Source organism: Amblyomma maculatum, chromosome 4, assembly GCF_055883805.1.
Source record: "Amblyomma maculatum isolate TAMU_Amacu chromosome 4, ASM5588380v1, whole genome shotgun sequence".
In the NCBI taxonomy this organism is placed as follows: Eukaryota; Metazoa; Arthropoda; class Arachnida; order Ixodida; family Ixodidae; genus Amblyomma; species Amblyomma maculatum.
In genome coordinates, this window is record NC_139347.1 from 177,610,606 (window position 1) to 177,625,813 (window position 15,208).

General features: G+C 46.0%; 1 pseudogene; it reads left to right on the plus strand.

Moving 5' to 3' along the window:
* Nucleotides 1-10,093: 10,093 nt before the first annotated feature.
* Nucleotides 10,094-13,787, plus strand: LOC146193551 (uncharacterized; annotated as a pseudogene).
* Nucleotides 13,788-15,208: the final 1,421 nt, after the last annotated feature.

Here is a 15,208-nt window from a genome sequence, read left to right on the forward strand (position 1 = left end):
CAGGAGCATCAAGATCCAGCAGGCTCGCTATTGAAGATGCTGAGGATAAATTTAGTTTCACAGGGATTATTTTAATTTTTAGCTAAAGCGAATATTTTTTCAGGCGCTCTTGTAGTGTTGTTTGGCTGAAGTAGCCGCCCTCTGCATGACGTCACTATCTTGAAGAAACGCCTGTTCGTGCATGTTACGGTTCAGTCATGTGACGTGGCTTAATGCTGTTACAAACCCACCGACCAATCAGAGCTTAGCCATCTAGCTGACATCAAAAAGTCATGGATCGTGGTGGTACATTGATAGGCTGGTGCGGTGCGCGAAGTTAAGAGAACACGAGGCCTCTTTCCGCAAATAAACTCTTTTTTTGGCAGATGCAGGGCGCCAACTGGCATTTTCCTGCGTATGGACTCCAACGTTACTGGTTTCATAAATGCAAAAACGTCCGTCGGCCCATCCTTGGCCCATCTAGGTATTAGGGCATCTATACCCCACACAATACCAGCTTTCGTGCTCTTGACTAACCCACATTCTCCCACTAATAACGATTTGGCAGTATGGCGGACTCCCACAAATCCTCCACGTTGGCCCCAGTTGTACCACACAAACTAGGTGCAAGCTTCTTGTACTCGTCTGATCTCATCAGAGAAGTATCTACCTTATAACTCCTCATTTTCTGCTTCTCCGTCTATGGAAGCCAATGAAGGCTTCTAATGTTCGTATGCCATTTGTTTCCTTCTTAGGTTTGATGTCATGAAGAGCCCTCATTTCTAACAGCCTAATTTCTAATGTGATGCGGCGGATTTTATTCATGCTAAAATTCTACGGAGGACTGCACCTACCCTTGCAATGTGGCCTGTAAAGATTATGCGCACGATTGGAAGGGAGTTCTGGCTTTTAAGGTTATGTTTAAGCCGACGCGAACGAACAAGTGCTTTTCATTGCCTAGGGCGGTGAAAAACACTTGCTCATTCGCGTCACACCTCCATGGGCGTATATAACATACTAGGCCGCTTTAAACAAAGCAGGTTTATTGTATGCTTGTAGTAACGTTTAGGGTCCAACCGCTTCGCGTGTTTAATCTCAGCTAGTTTAAACCTCAGTTGGCGGTAGCACTGCATATTTCCAAGTGTCCAGAGCTTTTAATTAAAACTGCCAGGTTGTGCACTAGGTGACCTACATATCTTTACATAAGTTCAATAAGTGTTTATTTCATCGTCCTACATCTGACAACCATTGCAACAAGTAAGCTAAATAAAGTGCATGCTCACGCGTCTTTTTGTTATCAAAATAGCTGAAACATTGTAGTCGCTAAATTCAATGACCACGGCGGAGTTTGAATGGAAAGAAAACATAATTGCAGTTAATGCGCCGTCGACACATTCTGCAACACATCTGATGCTTCTAAAAAGAAGTAAACATCGGAGAACAGTGGTCTGTTTGCGGTCTAGGTACAGTCGGCTAATTGTTTAAAAGTAACGCGCGACTGTCGACTGCCCTCCACAGCGGCGCCGAGCCGAAGGAAAGCGAAAGCCGAGAGAGGGAACTAGTGTGTGGGTTGATCATTCTGCTCGAGCTAGTGTCATATCGGGACGCCTGTGTTCCTTCGTCGCAAGCATCCCCTTCAATCACATTTTGTGCCCGAGCTCTGATGGTGGTGGTAAAGACTTTAATTTCCAACAGATGCAGGATAGGCGTGAATCTATCCGCCTACACGACGGTTTGGAGTCCTTGGATCAGGGCGGCGGGTTCGGCTAGTCGGATTACACCTAGATGAGTCTCAGGGTGTGAGCTCAGCAGTAGAGTCTCTCAAAATTTTTCCGTTTTTGTCTGTTCATTTATATTTTTTATATCTGAACACGTCCATACCATATGTACCAGATCCGCCTTATTCTGACATAACTTGCACCTATCTGAGAATTGCTCCGGGTGCCACTGACTTTAAGTAGCTGGGTTCGGAAAAGTCCTTGTTTGTAAGCGCCTCCAAATGCTTTCTTGGATCTTATTTAGTGTCCTATCTGCCGGTGGGTATTCTGACCTGTTTAGTCGATAGTGCTCTATAATCCCTGAAGCGCATTTTTAATAACTTTGCTTACTGCCTCAGGACATAAAGGTCAGAGAGCGCTTGCTATATCTGCTCTGTGCTTCTGGCTTCAATTTATGGAGACTAGGAATGTTCCAAGTAATACACTTGTTCCCGGTTCCATATACGGGTATGTCTCGAGGCAGTATTTTGTAATGTAATCATTCGCCGAATTTAAGATCCAAAACAATTATTCGCTGCGTACGTAACACTTGCCGATAAGTATTGGACATGCTATTTGTTATTAGGAATTGTGGTTTCTTTATGTATACTACGTGCACTCTATGCAGCATATAGAAGCAAATAGTGGCATTTTCTTGGGGCTCGCATACACGCCAGCTGCGAGGGCTACTTGTTGCGGGAGCTACTTGTTGTTGCGACTGAAGGAAGAAGGAAAAAAAAAAATACGCGGGCCCCGCACAAATCAGAACAGCCTAACAGAAGACGTACACTGTAGCAGCAGTGGGCAAGCTCTTTCCCTTGCTTGGTGCCACCTACGTCTTCCGGCACAGCAGCGTCGGGCAGTCGACACTCGTTTTTACCTGTCTGCCGCAATGCTTACTAACACTCTACAAGTGCCATATAACCATGAGAGTGTATACAACTTGTTATTCGATTCTGAAAAGTGAAACATACCATGCACATTCTCTTTGCAGATATGAGTCGTCGTCTAGGCTACAGTCATAAAATGCAAGCATTAAGGGAGTGATTATATGCTTTCGATGAGATACCGACAACTTACGGCTACTATAATTTGTATACTTCTATATAATTTCAGAATTTATTGCTCTACCCATAACTTTAGTTCCGCCATCTGCTAAAAACTTCAGCTTCAAGGTAGGCGTAAACGAAATATTAATGTATACTCTTGCTGAGCAGGAAGCAGTAACGTCCTTCTTGCGCCCGCTTACCCTGCTGAAGTAGCTTCCCAGGGGCCTTCTGTGATTCCAGGCGCATATCATCTACCCCTATCTACAAATGCCCACTTACGTTCATGATCACTTATTGAAGGACGCCGAATATTGTTCTCTAGTTCTTATGCTAGAAAGCATTAGCGTAGCTCAAAATGTTTAATTCGCGAGGGCAGATATTTTTTTTTTACTCAGGATATTTTCGTCCTCTAATTCTTGTCGATTTTTTCTTGACTTAAAATATTGACGCGCCTCGCCGTAGTGGTGCAGTGGTTAAGATGCCTGACTACTGTGCCGGAGTTGCCGAGTTTGATTGTGACTGTCGGTGGCTGCGTTTCGATGGAGGTGAAACGGAGATGCGTTCACTTGCTGTGCGATGCCAGTGCGCGTTAAAGATTACCCGGTAGTAGAAATTATTGAAGGCTTCACTACGCTAGTCAAGACAGGGGTGAGCGTGGCATCATCGTCAGAAAAAGCCACAGCTGCGCATGCGCGAAACTGCGTGACGTGAGAGAAGAGGCGCAGGTGGTTGAGCCGCGGCCACTGCCGCAGCTCTACGAGAACCGCGTGACGTCAGATGAGAGGCGCATGCTGGCTCTGCCAGTTGACCTTTAGCTGCTGCCGCGCGCTGCTGCAGATACGCGGCTGTGGTCGGAGCGGCCGGTATATATGTAGGAGCTCTCTAAGGGGAATGCAGGTGGCCATGAAAGAAGACGATGCTGTAGCGGTGGCGTGGAAATTGGCCGAGAAAGAGCAGAAAAATGCCAGACGTAGGACTCAACAAGCTGCTGAAACGCCGGAAGAGCGCGAGACTCGCTTTGTTACACGGCGACAAAGAGACGCTGAGCGTTGTTTGAGTGCGGCGAGAACAACATCTAACGATAATTCCGAACGCAGAAATAGGACCGAACTCAATGTTCCACCGTGAAGATAAGCCATGGAATATCTACAAGTGCAACCGTGTAACAGCAAGATAAGCCACACCTATGCCTAGGAAACCATAAGCTAAGCCATGGCATCGCCGAAGCTTCTCGCTTCTGATATCCGGGCTTAACCGAGCTAAGCCCAAGGAAATGTTTTCGCAGCTGTCCACTACGGCCCGTCTTCCTCTGTCTCTCCGCTTTCACTCCCACTTTCCTGCCTTCCCTTACGGCTCGGTTAAGGAATCTATAGAAGTGTGACAAATATTGCGCCTTCCCTTTCCTTTCCTGTGAAATAATTATTACTGTTTACGCACTTATAGTCTTGCAAGGAATCAATTCTTCGTTGGTTTGCACTCTGGGCTGTTCTCTTGGACAGATAGTAAACACTGGTTGTTGGATACCGACTGGTCCTAAGCGGTTCGTATGTCTGGACAGCTTGTGAAAAACGTGTAACAACCTAAAAAATACTATTTTCTGCACAAAAATGCTGATGTTTATAAACAAAAATTAAATCTTTTTCGTCTCTTTATCCTATATATTTATAAAAATCTAGCCTGCCTTCCTTTTTGTTGATTTTACTATTGCAGGATAATTTGTACTTTAAATTTTCTGGAAATGTAGACTGTGATAGGTTCAATAAAAGTTATAAAGAACTACACCATTTGTAATATTTGAACTATGAGTTAATAGATGAAAAAGAAATGATTCATTTATACACTCCTCATTTTACTGTTCTCTTATGCTGGTTTGTTGATTTGTGCTGAGTTTTGTTTGACAAGGAGTTTCCATTTGTTACTATAATAATCGAGGTTATTTTGCACACCGAAACCCATAGTTTCACAGAGGTTATGATACGTGATTTTTTATGTTTTTGTGACTTATGTATTATTATTTTACTGACAGAGGAACATGGCGGCCTTGATCATGTTAGTCCAGGCGGTGTTTGGGAATAGGGGACCTAATGAAGTTTGTTCTATCCAAGTAGAGCGAGATGATATCGACCAGTGTTTCAATTCCTCGACTTATTGCTTCAGCGTATTCTAACAACCATCCATGAATATGGGGCCGTGAAAAACATAATCAGAGAATATCTTTACTTTATTATCAACGAGATTCTACTAGTAATAGAACGCGACAACGTAATGTGACTTGTACTGGCGTAAATTGCAGCAATTTGGGTACCAAAACAACTCCCTCCATGTACAAGGTACCGAATATGGACGCCTGTTAGCTACCGTTACAGCGTTATTAGGCTATTTAAAACAGCTTTGCCATGTAGTTTCATACGAGACGAATTAACAACTTGCAGAAATCATTTTACGCATGTGCAAAGGAAATGCGGCACCAGCGGCACCATTCTAGTTGGAGAGCAAGCAGACGACGCCCCTGAAACGGTCGGTCTCGAGTAAGGGCTCGGTCATTTGTCAGCGCACCTCGACACAATGCCGGCGCACTGCGTCGCATATGGGAGCAGAAATTATTTTAATGGCAAAGAAGGAGTAACATTTTTTTATATTTCCACCAGCTAAACGGTATCCCAAGAAGCGAGATGCTTTCATAGCTGCGTTGAAAAGGGAGAACTCGGATGGCTCACCCTGGCAGCCGAACGACCATTCACGAATCTGCAGCGCACAATTTATCACAGATAAGCTCTAATTGAGCACTACAGTTACTGTTGCGCAACAGTTTGCTTCCTATACTTTATTGAACCAGTGCAAAAGAATTCAATGAACGAGAATGTAAGCTTTATGGACGGATCGGTGGCACGTACGGATAGGCTTAGGTTCATGTAGCCTCTTTGTGTTGTTTGTTGCGTTCTCATGCACTTGTTCATGGAAGTCCGATAAGCTGACTAGCCGTCTAATATCGATGAAAAATTACACGGAGGCCGTCCAGTTTATGAGCCATCCCGACTACGTGCCTGCATTCTGTTACAAGAAAATACCTGGTGAAGCTGCTGTGGATCGGCACAACCGTTCTTTGAAAAGACAGAAAGGCAAACGCGTGCTTTCCTTGCGACTATACGCCCCCTGTGTTCTGAAAGTCAGCACGCGGAATGTGCTCCAACACGCTGAGAGTGAGGCAACGGTGCGGTGCGCTTGCTTGAGCGGCCGTGGCAAGACGGTCGTTCTTGTGAATCTCGGGTTTATGTAGCAAAGCAGAAGACGCCGCAGCCCTCTACCACAAGCACTTTTGGAAATGGTGTAACAGCACGAAAAGAAATAAAACGAAAAGGAAAGCTGTCGTCGTTGATTGAACAGTACAATGAAAGATGATCTGCTTGCTCTTGGCAGCAGCGAGTAGGCAATCTCAAATTTCGCGAATGTATCTTTTTATTTTGCAGGGGTTTAGTAGCACTTTATCGCGGCACCGCTAGCCACTTGTAGCATATTTAAGATGTAGTCATTTCAGTTCTCGTGGTACTTAGCATCCCAGTGTTTCAATAGTGTTGATTTCTCTGGCCATGTATGCTTCACCATTTGCCACCTGCTTTTCTCTAAATTTCAGAATTTCATTACAGGTGCCGTTTGTGCAAAACAGCTGCATAACAAGCCGATCCTGTCAGATGAACTTGCTGCCAGACAACAGCTTGCAATCCCTTTGCTGACACAAGGAAAATTCATTAAAGGTATGTGCCATCAAACCTCTAGCATTATCATTCAGGGATATGTAGCTTAACTCTCTTAAATGCATGTTATGCTTCCTCTGGTTAGTTAGCTCCAATGTTCTCTGGAAACTCATTCAGCATTCTAAGACTGTGCTATATTTGTATAGGGCAGCAAAATGCCAGCTTTTTCGAATGACAGACGCAAATAGTGGAAGAATAGAGGTGCACTTTCAACTCTCTGTTCTAGCAGTTATTCCTCTTTTTTTCTTTGCTCTGCTTGACCTAAGAAAGCTAAACTTGCGACTGGCTTCAAACAGGAGCAGAGTCGGCTTTGGTTATGTGGCATGAATATCAGACATGTATACGAAAGACATGATCCACCCCTCAACTTGCAGATGGCTACTAGAAGGCTTTTTCTCACTGCTGCAACTTGACCACAAAAGCCACTGGGCCAACACATGGCAGGAGTTTCGCATTCTCTGAATGGCGTGTGCGGACATGTGGAAAGCGCTCAGCGTTGTAACGGTACAGAATGCCTGTGTCCGCATTTTGAGTTGTTTGCTTTGTCACCAGGGTGGACTGGGACCCGAGTTGTAAGAGAAGATGGTTAGAGCTGCAGAGAGCGCAATACTGGGGTGGGCAGATGCAGCTAATGAGAATTCTGAGGATAAAAAGTTTCGCTATGTTTTACTGTAAATGAAAATATCCGTCAATAGTGGCAAGCAAAGAGGAAGGTTAATGCTGTGCGCTGTTTATCTGAAATTCTACTTTATTTGGCAGAGGATGCTGACATCACTTCAAGCTCCTCAAGAGAAGGTGCCATGGCTCATGAAAATCTGCTGATGGATGCACACAAACCATGCCGCTTCGCTGCACAAAGTAATAATCATATTTTCATTTATCAAAAAACATACGTACAGCTTGAGACCTGCAAAAGCCAAGAGGGGATTTAGTGGCAGTGCATGGCAGCTGAGAGCAAGATTTTAAACATCCATGTAGCTTTTTACCTGCGCTGAAATATAAAGAACTACACGATTCATTAGGCATATGGCATAGAGTTTTCTACTGAATAGTGTACATAGAGCATGTTGTCATGACAATCATTTTTTTTATGTTTGCAGATTGTTTAGTATCTCCCAAAGAGCAACCAACCACTGAAGGATTCTGCGAATAGTGAGCATATCAACTCTTGTAGTTAGTCCTCACAGAGCTGTATTGTCATAGCAGTTATCTTTTTATATTTAAGGGTGATGCTAACATCTGTGCTGTGTTGTAAGAAAATAGTGTAGTGCTACTTGAAGAACCGAAAGAGTTCACCGGAGCGTACAAATTGTGATCCTGCCTTCACAGAATTTTTCTGTTTCACCTCATTGTTCCATATTTACAGTGACTGTTTTTACACAACGCGCTTTACTATTGAATTTATTACCTAGCTTACCGAGGGTATGACAGAACATTTTTTAAGAGATAATAAATCATCTTCTGAAGCACTGAACTCATGAAAACCATTTTTACAGACTGTTTCTTCATAGCACACTTCTCCCACAAAAACAAAAATTGTAGGCATAAAAGCGGCTTTAGTCTTGTTGATATTGCCACCTGACGGTTCGAGACGGTTCGGTTGAAAGACGAAGAAGTTGGAGACTCTCGGGCGCTTCGGCTAGCTAGGAGTGTGGACTCTTGAGCTTGTGTCTTTGTTTTACCGTTTCCCGGAAACCTCTGTCTTGACTGTGTGTATCTGCCCCTGTTGCCGATTCCCATAAATCTCTGTCATCGTGACAGTTTTGGTGGAGGTGCTGGGTATTTGTCCTCTCAATGTCGCACACCCCTCCGCGAATCAACGACACCGAGCTTTTGCCTGTGGACACGCCAGTTCATCGCGTCAGCCGGAGGAACCTAGGCCTTCCTCCCGGACACGGGCCCTTGGAGTCCACTTCAACAACGAGCCTCCGGCCAGCCGCGCAAAGTACTACGTCGGTCATGCAAGTTACTCCTGTTTACTTTCAAAACCCCCGAGTGCCGAAATCGTTCCATGGCACTCGCATGAAGACGTTGAGGATTGGCTAACTCAGTTCGAACGAGTCGCATCCTTTAATCAGTGGGACGACAACTTAAAGCTACGGAACGCCATTTTCTGCCTGGAAGACCATGCTATGACATGGTATGAGAACCGAGAAGGCACATTAACATCATGGCCTCAGTTCGGCCGTTCGGCCGTCTTATAATAGAGGCGTATGTCAGCCTGAATAGGCGCGAACGAGCAGTAAGTGCTCTACAATCTCGGAAACATATGCCAAACGAGCCCGTCATGATGTATACTGAGGACGTGAAGAAACTATTTCGACTTGCGGATCCCAACATGTCTGAAGACAGAAAGCTGCGCCACATGATGCATGGGGTTAAAGAACAGCTTATTGCTGGTCTTGTACGTAGCCCACCAACTACAGTTTAACAGAGGCGGTTACCACGGAAAAGATCCTACACCAGCGCCGCTCGGCGGTCTACGACAGCCCAATCCTCGCTACGACTGCTGCCGAGCTTCTTACAGCTGCTGTAAGCAATACTGAACACCTCCGAGATCTTATTCGTGCAATTGTACGCGAGGAACTGCAGAATGTTTGTGGAACGTTCCAACCCAAGGGTGATTCTCTCGCACATATGATCAGCGAAGAGATTCAGCAAGTCACGCAGCCATCTCTGCATGTTGCTGAAGCTCAAAGTGCCCCTATTCCTGATTATTCTCGTCCGACTTACGCTGACATTCTCCGACGCCCAGTTCCCGTACAAGCTCCGTTGTCTACGTTACCACCAACGCACTGCATGCCCGTCCAGCAGCCAACGCGGTACGTGCGGCCACTGCGGTCAAACATTCGACGAAAGGACGTCTGGCGGGCCCCTCGGAGCCGCCGCCTTTGCTACCACTGTGGGGAACCTGGTCACATTTTCCGGTGGTGCCCTTATAGGGAACTCGGACCGGAGGGTTTTTACACCAACGCACCTAGACGTACGTTCGGTCATCTACCTCGTGACATTGTAGACAACCTCGCACAAGAGAGCCTCCGGATCGCGCGCCGACAATCCAGGTCTCCATCCCCACGTCGGCAATCCTCTTCAACAACTGGTGACTTCCCGCGAGTACCGCCTGATCGCTCGCCAAGCCCCCACCGGGAAAACTGAGTAGAGCGACCTCCGGGAGCGGGGCCGTTAAATGTCAGCACAAAGAAGTCCCCCCAATGAAATCAAATATGGATTTTCGAGCAGAAACGACAGCATTTGGTTCATGAGACCGGCTATCGTTGGACATCCCAGTGTGCATCGATGGTCATAACGTCAGCGCTTTAGTGGATACCGGAGCAGACTTTTCGATTTTGAGTGGGAAACTGGCAGCGCATCTTAGGAAGGTTATGACACCATGGTGTAGCACGCAGATACGCACGGCTGGGGGGGCATGTAATTACTCCTATTGGACAGTGCACGGCTAGAATCCAGATTCGTACGTCAACGTTCGTTGTCAGCTGCGTCGTTCTCCGGGAATGTTCTCGTGATTTGATTCTCGTTGTGGATTTCCTGGGGGAATATGGCGCCATCATCGATCTCCGACAGCGAACTCTCAACGGAGAAAGTGGCTGCCAGCCCCCACCGAAGGCCAACGTACGTGCGCCCTACGAGTTTCAGCCGAGTGTGTTTCAGTGCCTCCCCGCTCCAGCGTGTTTGTGAGTGTTCTGTGCGACGGGCTTCGTGACGGGCCGATAGTAACTGAAGGCAACCGTTCGCTTTTATTTTCTCATGGCATCTGTGCAGCTCGACGCTTAATTATTCTCAGCAATGGTCACTCTGAGCTTCTCGTCACGAACTTCACGAATGAATCTCGCCACCTCCATCGCTCTACTGCCATCGCTTTCGGCGAACTGTTAAAGAAAGTTTCTGAATGTTTTGCGTCTGATATTGATACTCCTAGTGTTCTAGACCACATCGATGTTAGCAGTGACCTTTCTGTCTGTCAACAACGCGACCTGCGTGCCTTACTGCTGGAGTACGCCCCGTGCTTTGCCTCATCATCGAAAGTCCGGCAAACTTCTATCACCAAGCATCGCATCTTAACGTCTGACGACACCCGACCTATTGACAGCAGCCGTATCGTATTTCGTCCAAAGAACGTGAGGCAATTCGGACACAAGTCCAGGAAATGCTTAATGATGATGTTATTCAGCCGTCTAAAAGTCCGTGGTCATCGCCAGTCGTGTTGGTTAAGAAAAAGGATGGCACGCTGCATTTTTGCGTTCATTATAAGGAACGGAATAACATCACAAAAAAAGATGTATATCCATTGCCCCGTATCGACGATTCACTTGATCGACTTCTCAACGCCAAGCTCGTTTCCTCCATTGATTTAAAAAGTGGTTATTGGCAGATAGAAGTGAATGAGCGCGATCGGGAAAAGACTGCCTTTGTGACACCCGATGGCTTATATGAATTTAAAGTATTGCCTTTCGGTCTGTGTTCAGCGCCAGCGACGTTCCAGAGAATGATGGACACCGTACTTGCTGGTCTTAAATGGCAAACCTGTTTTGTTTATTTTGACGATGTCTTCTTGTTTTCAGAAACGTTTGACCAACATATCTTAAGCGGCTGCGAACGGTATTGGACGCTCTTCGCTGGGCCGATTTGACACTCAAACCGGAAAAAATGTCAATTTGGATATCAGCAGCTGAAATATCTCGGTCATGTGGTTAGCGCTGACGGTGTCCGGCCTGATCCTGATAAAACAGCCGCTGTAGCTAATTTTCCCATCTCTACCACGAAGAAAGCAGTCCGAAGTTTCTTGAGCCTGTGCGCGTACTATCGCCGTTTCATTGCCGATTTTGCCAAGATTGCAGGACCTTTGACGCGCCTGAGACGTGATGACGTCCCGTATGTCTGGTCTTCCGAGCAGCAGGAGGCATTCACCGAGCTGCGCCAACGGCTGCACAACCCTCCCGTTCTTGCACACTTCGATGAGGACGCTGTCACCGAAATTCACACCGACGCCAGCAACGTCGGTCTGGGTGCTGTTCTGGTCCAGCACCAGCAAGGCGAGGAAAAAGTGACCGCTTATGCCAGCCGCAACCTTTCTCGGGCAGACTTAAACTATTCAACTTCTGAAAAGGAGCGTCTCGCCGTCGTTTGGGCCACAGTGAAATTTCGACCTTACTTCTACGGCCGTAAATTTAAAGTTGTGACAGATCATCATGCTTTGTGTTGGCTGGCTAGTCTTCGAGATCCATCAGGGCGTCTTGCACGGTGGAGCCTTCGTATGCAGCAATTTGATTACTATATCGTTTATAAATCCGGACGCAAACATGAAGATGGCTGCACACTGTCTCGATCACCCGTGGAGTTGGCCCATGACAGTACGGATGAAGACGCTCAGTTGCTTGGCATTATCAGTTCCTCTGATTTAAAGGCCCGGCAAAGGGCTGATCTAGATCTCAAAACTGTGATCGATCATTTGGAGGGTTTCGATTCTACAGTATCTCGACTGTTTGCTAAGAACTTGTCATCCTTCTGTACGCGCGACGGAATCCTCTACAAGAAAAGCGCCGGCAACAGTGACCGAGCCTATCTTCTAGTCATCCTTGCAGATCTCCGCGATGAAATCCTTCATGCTTGCCATGATGAATCCACCGCTGGACACTTGGGCATTGCACGCACTCTTACCAGAGTGCGCCAGGCCTACTACTGGCCCAAACTTACCGCCACCGTTCATCGATATGTTAGAAGTTGCCGCGAGTGCCAACGACGCAAGGCACCGCCATTGAAGCCAGCGGGTTTCCTGTGGACTGTGGACTCCTGAGCTTGTGTCTTCCCGGGAACCTCTGTTTTGACTGTGTGTATCTGCCCCTGTTGCCGATTCCCATAAATCCCTGTCTTCGTGACAATATAAAAATGATGAAAGCTTCCTGCTTCAAGTTCAACACGGGTATTAGGCAGCCGCAATGTAACAACCCTGCCAAGGGGCGCCCGCACCTAACACTGATTTCAGGAAATGTAGCTTAAAAAAGGGTCTACTGAGATGCTTCATTTACATACCTCATTAGAAAATATCACGTCTAATACAGCTGGTTTTCTTTTTTCTTGGCATTACTTGCAGGCACCAAGGAACAGCCATTGCAAGAGTGCAGTTGTCAGCAGTGCAGCTGTGGTAGAATGAGACGAATAGAGCTTGTACTTGCTGAACTACAAAAAATAGTGCTTCAACTTGACAAAAATAACCTCAAGATAGAGAAAAAGCTTGATAATGTCGATCCAAGGCTTCTGATAGTAAGAATTCTTCATTAACAGTATGGATTTTACAGGACTTCCCAGCTTCGAAGGTTTCAAGAGCTTGTTTGATTATTTAGGCAACCGTGCCAATAATATCTTCTACTGGGGCACTGGCAAAAAAGACACAAATGACCGTCGTGGCCGCCCAAAGGAATGGGAACCGGTCAATGAATTTTTCATGACGCTAGTCCGCCTAAGAAAAGGAATGTCTGGCAAAGAGCCAGGTAAGCCGCATTTTCACTACATGGGTGAACCTACTTCAACGAGAGCTGATAACACTCACCACACTGCCAACCCGAGAGGCCATCAACCGCACCTGCCGAAGTCTTTTCAAGTATTTGAGGACACACGGCTGATTCTGGATGCAACAGAAGTCCGAATCCAACAACTATCCTGACTGAATGCACGAAGGCAGACCTTTTCACCCTACAAGCACCACAATACGTACAAAGTGCTTCTAGGGTGCACCGTTTTTGGGTACTTGACATTTGCATCCCGCCTTTGGGGTGGTTCTGTGTCTGATAAGTCTATCCTTGAACACACTGGGTTGCTTGATCAGTTGGTAGAAGGAGATGCCATATTGTTAGATTAGAGGTTCACCTTCCCCTACATACCAGCAGAAGTGACCATTTATCGATCCCCATTTAGAGAACGTCATGAAAAACAGATGCCACCAGCCGCAGTTAATGACACGAGGCGCATTGCCTCTGCTGGAACACATGTTGAACGGGCTATTGCACGTGTGAAAAGCTTTCGGATCTTAGCTCGGCTATTCCTGATTACTATTATTGACATCGCAGGCCATGTTTTTCAGGTTTGTTGCTACCTAAGCGATTTCAGGAACCCACTAATCAAAGATGAAGACACACCATAACCACTGAGGAGAATATTTGAGTTATTTTAGTAGCTTGGAAAGAATTGCAGCCAAAACTGCAGTTCTTTTATTTTCATTCATAGTACCCACCATTTTGCTGCTACACTATGGCAGCGCTTTGCGTGCTGCCTCCTTCCCTTTTTCAATCCAGCTTCAGTTCACTTCAGCTTTCTGATTTTTGCGGTTAGGCCATCATCCCTAATTTGGCGAACGTAGAAGCTCCGCTGGAATTTCTTATAAGAGACCTACTGTCCGCCTTTGTAGAGCTTTCCAAGACTTTTCACTCTCTTTGTCAGCATCTCGGGGATGAATGCACGCTGGGCAAAGTGCAGTAGAGCATTCAGCATATCACATTTCCAAGACTCGTCAAATCTAATGCGCTGCACATGTATGGGCGCTGGCATGTCTGGCTGCTTGTTTTCAGTCCAAATGGCGAAATCACACCACTTGTTTCCGGTAATAGCCATCTGGCCCTGAAATTGAAAATATTGCTACGAAAATGACGAAGCTGGCAGTGGCGCGGGGCGGAGCGCTCGCGCCAGGCCCGCTGGCCTTTAAAGCATATTTCATCGTCATGTTATCGCGTCGTTCTGTTTCTGTTGTGTTGCCGTGTTCCATCACTTCTCATGCCACCGCGTAACAATATTATGCATGATCTTTAAGAAAACTTCCCTATTTCCAATCTGGCAGCAGAATATTGGGTCACTGCATGCCATTTCGGTCGCCATCCCCCTTTTTGTAGTCAGATCACTTGACGTCAAGCAAGCCCTCTTGCCCATCAACTATGATGATCCTGTCTGGTGAACTGACAGTTGGCCACTAACCGTATTTCCGTATAATTAGTTCTCAATACTGTCATAAGCTTAACATATTATACTCTCGCTAACAAGCTGTCTTGCAGCACTATGAAAGCACAGCTCACACGTCTGATCAAGGTATCCACAGCAGTGCAGTTAGTCCACTAAATTGTTCAGTATTGTTCAAATTTTAGGACGAAAGCCTTTTATGGCTCATGACTCTCTGGCGTGTCGATGCATGCGGCCGTGCCTCCGTGGCAGCTGTCAGTTATCTTCAGAAGGATTAGGATGGTTTCAGTACTGATAGTTAATCAATCAAAGATGTAGCAGTGAGCGTATGATCATTTGTTGACAATAAATATTTAGTCGATGATAAATATTTATTTACCTAATCAGTAATTGCAATTAGTATTTTAGCCCATGATATTTAGTTAATTAGTGAGATTTTGAGAAATCGCAAACGCACGCACTGCGTATGCGCAGTGTTCTTGTGCGTAAACCTCAACCGACGCCTAGTAGCCACCACAACTGCGACCGCACAATGATGTCACATTTGACAGTCAGCAGCAAGTCTTCAAATGAAACCAAGCATTGGCCAAACAGATGGTAGAGGTACTGGTGGTTAAAGGCTTTCAACTCTGTAAACTTTAGATCGTCAAAGTGCCCCCTCAGTTTTTATTCAGAATCAGAATTATATTTTAGCATCGCATACACATTG